At 44.9% G+C, this 4,491-nt stretch overlaps 1 non-coding gene across 1 annotated transcript; it reads right to left on the reverse strand.

Annotated features, from left to right (window-relative positions):
• Window positions 1–1,389: 1,389 nt before the first annotated feature.
• TRNAL-CAA (transfer RNA leucine (anticodon CAA)) lies at window positions 1,390–1,511 on the reverse strand. Its single transcript has 2 exons — window positions 1,474–1,511; window positions 1,390–1,435 (listed from the first exon to the last, which is right to left on the reverse strand). It is a non-coding gene; the product is annotated as a tRNA-Leu (tRNA).
• Window positions 1,512–4,491: the final 2,980 nt, after the last annotated feature.

Here is a 4,491-nt window from a genome sequence, read left to right on the forward strand (position 1 = left end):
TGGATTCATTTAATTGGGATGTTTTATAAATTACATCTCTTGCAGTTAATTTCATAAAACATATCGTGTCAGAAGTGGGATTCGAACCCACGCCCTCATACGAGGACCAGAATACACAGATTCACGTTGTGAACGAAGGAAACTGAGCCTCTTGAGTCTGGCGCCTTAGAAAGCTCAGCCATTCTGACATGGACTCTTTCAATTGGGGCGTTTTATAAATTACATCTCTTCCAGTTAATTTCATAAACCTTTTCGTGTCAGAAGTGGGATTCGAACCCACGCCCTCATACGAGGACCAGAATACAAAGATTCACGTTGTGAACGAAGGAAACTTAGCCCCTTGAGTCTGGCGCCTTAGACCGCTCGGCCACCCTAATTTGGATTCATTTAATTGGGATGTTTTATAAATTACATCTCTTCCAGTTAATTTCATAAAACATATCGTGTCAGAAGTGGGATTCGAACCCACGCCCTCATACGAGGAGCAGAATACACAGATTCACGTTAAGAACGAAGGAAACTGAGCCCCTTGAGTCTGGCGCCTTAGACCGCTCGGCCACCCCGACTTGGATTCATTCAATTGGGATGTTTTATAAATTACATCTCTTCCAGTTAATTTCATAAAACATATCGTGTCAGAAGTGGGATTCGGACCCAGGCCCTCATACGAGGACCAGAATGCACAGATACACGTTGTGAACGAAGGAAACTGAGCCATTTGAGTCTGGCGCCTTAGACCGCTCGGCCACCCTGACTTGGATTCATTCAATTGGGACGTTTTATAAATTAAATCTCTTCCAGTTAATTTTATAAAACATATCGTGTCAGAAGTGGGATTCGAACCCAGGCCCTCATACGACGACCAGAATACACAGATTCACGTTGTGAACGAAGGAAACTGAGCCCCTTGAGTCTGGCGCCTTAGACCGCTGGGCCACCCTGACTTGGATTCATTCAATTGGGACGTTTTATAAATTACATCTCTTCCAGTTAATTTCATAAAACATATCGTGTCAGAAGTGGGATTCGAACCCAGGCCCTCATACGAGGACCAGAATGCACAGATTCACGTTGTGAACGAAGGAAACTGAGCCCCTTGAGTCTGGCGCCTTAGACCGCTCGGCCACCCTAATTTGGATTCATTTAATTGGGATGTTTTATAAATTACATCTCTTGCAGTTAATTTCATAAAACATATCGTGTCAGAAGTGGGATTCGAACCCACGCCCTCATACGAGGACCAGAATACACAGATTCACGTTGTGAACGAAGGAAACTGAGCCTCTTGAGTCTGGCGCCTTAGAAAGCTCAGCCATTCTGACATGGACTCTTTCAATTGGGGCGTTTTATAAATTACATCTCTTCCAGTTAATTTCATAAACCTTTTCGTGTCAGAAGTGGGATTCGAACCCACGCCCTCATACGAGGACCAGAATACACAGATTCACGTTGTGAATGAAAGAAACTAAGCCCCTTGAGTCTGGCACCTTGGACCGCTCGGCCACCCTGACTTGGATTCATTCAATTGGGATGTTTTATAAATTACATCTCTTCCAGTTAATTTCATAAAACATATCGTGTCAGAAGTGGGTTTCGAACTCACGCCCTCATACGAGGAGCAGAATACACAGATTCACGTTGTGAACGAAGGAAACTGAGCCCCTTGAGTCTGGCTCCTTAGACCGCTCGGCCATCCTGACATGGATTCTTTCAATTGGGACGTTTTATAAATTACATCTCTTCCAGTTAATTTCATAAAACTTTTCGTGTCAGAAGTGGGATTCGAACCCAGGCCCTCATACGAGGACCAGAATGCACAGATTCACGTTGTGAACGAAGGAAACTGAGCCCCTTGAGTCTGGCGCCTTAGACCGCTCGGCCACCCCGACTTGGCTTCATTCAATTGGGACGTTTTATAAATTACATCTGTTCCAGTTAATTTCATAAAACATATCGTGTCAGAAGTGGGATTCGAACCCTGGCCCTCATACGAGGACCAGAATACACAGATTCACGTTGTGAACGAAAGAAACTGAGCCCCTTGAGTCTGGCGCCTTAGACCGCTCGGCCACCCTGACTTGGATTCATTCAATGGGGACGTTTTATAAATTACATCTCTTCCAGTTAATTTCATAAAACATATCGTGTCAGAAGTGGGATTCGAACCCAGGCCCTCATACGAGGACCAGAATGCACAGAGTCACGTTGTGAACGAAGGAAACTGAGCCATTTGAGTCTGGCGCTTTAGACCGCTCGGCCACCCTGACTTGGATTCATTCAATTGGGACGTTTTATAAATTACATCTATTCTAGTTAATTTAATAAAACATATCGTGTCAGAAGTGGGATTCGAACCCACGCCCTCATACGAGGAGCAGAATACACAGATTCACGTTAAGAACGAAGGAAACTGAGCCCCTTGAGTCTGGCGCCTTAGAACGCTCGGCCACCCCGACTTGGATTCATTCAATTGGGATGTTTTATAAATTACATCTCTTCCAGTTAATTTCATAAAACATATCGTGTCAGAAGTGGGATTCGGACCCAGGCCCTCATACGAGGACCAGAATGCACAGATACACGTTGTGAACGAAGGAAACTGAGCCATTTGAGTCTGGCGCCTTAGACCGCTCGGCCACCCTGACTTGGATTCATTCAATTGGGACGTTTTATAAATTAAATCTCTTCCAGATAATTTCATAAAACATATCGTGTCAGAAGTGGGATTCGAACCCAGGCCCTCATACGACGACCAGAATACACAGATTCACGTTGTGAACGAAGGAAACTGAGCCCGTTGAGTCTGGCGCTTTAGACCGCTCGGCCACCCTGACTTGGATTCATTCAATTGGGACGTTTTATAAATTACATCTGTTCCAGTTAATTTCATAAAACATATCGTGTCAGAAGTGGGATTCGAACCCAGGCCCTCATACGAGGACCAGAATGCACAGATTCACGTTGTGAACGAAGGAAACTGAGCCCCTTGAGTCTGGTGCCTTAGACCGCTCGGCCACCCTGACTTGGATTCATTCAATTGGGACGTTTTACAAATTACATCTCTTCCAGTTAATTTCATAAAACATATCGTGTCAGAAGTGGGATTCGAACCCAGGCTCTCATACGAGAACCAGAATACACAGATTCACGTTGTGAACGAAGGAAACTTAGCCCCTTGAGTCTGGCGCCTTAGACCGCTCGGCCACCCTAATTTGGATTCATTTAATTGGGATGTTTTATAAATTACATCTCTTCCAGTTAACTTCATAAAACATATCGTGTCAGAAGTGGGTTTCGAACTCACGCCCTCATACGAGGAGCAGAATACACAGATTCACGTTGTGAACGAAGGAAACTGAGCCCCTTGAGTCTGGCTCCTTAGACCGCTCGGCCATCCTGACATGGATTCTTTCAATTGGGACGTTTTATAAATTACATCTCTTCCAGTTAATTTCATAAAACTTTTCGTGTCAGAAGTGGGATTCGAACCCAGGCCCTCATACGAGGACCAGAATGCACAGATTCACGTTGTGAACGAAGGAAACTGAGCCCCTTGAGTCTGGCGCCTTAGACCGCTCGGCCACCCCGACTTGGCTTCATTCAATTGGGACGTTTTATAAATTACATCTGTTCCAGTTAATTTCATAAAACATATCGTGTCAGAAGTGGGATTCGAACCCTGGCCCTCATACGAGGACCAGAATACACAGATTCACGTTGTGAACGAAAGAAACTGAGCCCCTTGAGTCTGGCGCCTTAGACCGCTCGGCCACCCCGACTAGGATTCAATCTATTGGGACGTTTTATAAATTACATCTCTTCCAGTTAATTTCATAAAACATATCGTGTCAGAAGTGGGATTCGCACCCAGGCTCTCATACGAGGACCAGAATACACAGTTTCACGTTGTGAACGAAGGAAACTTAGCCCCTTGAGTCTGGCGCCTTAGACCGCTCGGCCACCCTAACTTGGAATCATTCAATTGGGATGTTTTATAAATTACATCTCTTCCAGTTAATTTCATAAAACATATCGTGTCAGAAGTGGGATTCGAACCCACGCCCTCATACGAGGAGCAGAATACACAGATTCACGTTAAGAACGAAGGAAACTTAGCCCCTTGAGTCTGGCGCCTTAGACCGCTCGGCCACCCTGACTTGGATTCATTAAATTGGGACGTTTTATAAATTACATCTCTTCCAGTTAATTTCATAAACCATATCGTGTCAGAAGTGGGATTCGAACCCAGGCCCTCATACGAGGACCAGAATACACAGATTCACGTTGTGAACGAAGGAAACTGAGCCCCTTGAGTCTGGCGCCTTAGACCGCTCGGCCACCCTGACTTGGATTCATTAAATTGGGACGTTTTATAAATTACATCTCTTCCAGTTAATTTCATAAAACATATCGTGTCAGAAGTGGGATTCGAACCCAGGCCCTCATACGAGGACCAGAATACACAGATTCACGTTGTGAACGAAGGAAACT

This window comes from Phalangium opilio, unplaced genomic scaffold (assembly GCF_054372755.1).
Source record: "Phalangium opilio isolate 3A_F unplaced genomic scaffold, DU_Popi_V2 ptg000061l_1, whole genome shotgun sequence".
NCBI lineage: Eukaryota > Metazoa > Arthropoda > Arachnida > Opiliones > Phalangiidae > Phalangium > Phalangium opilio.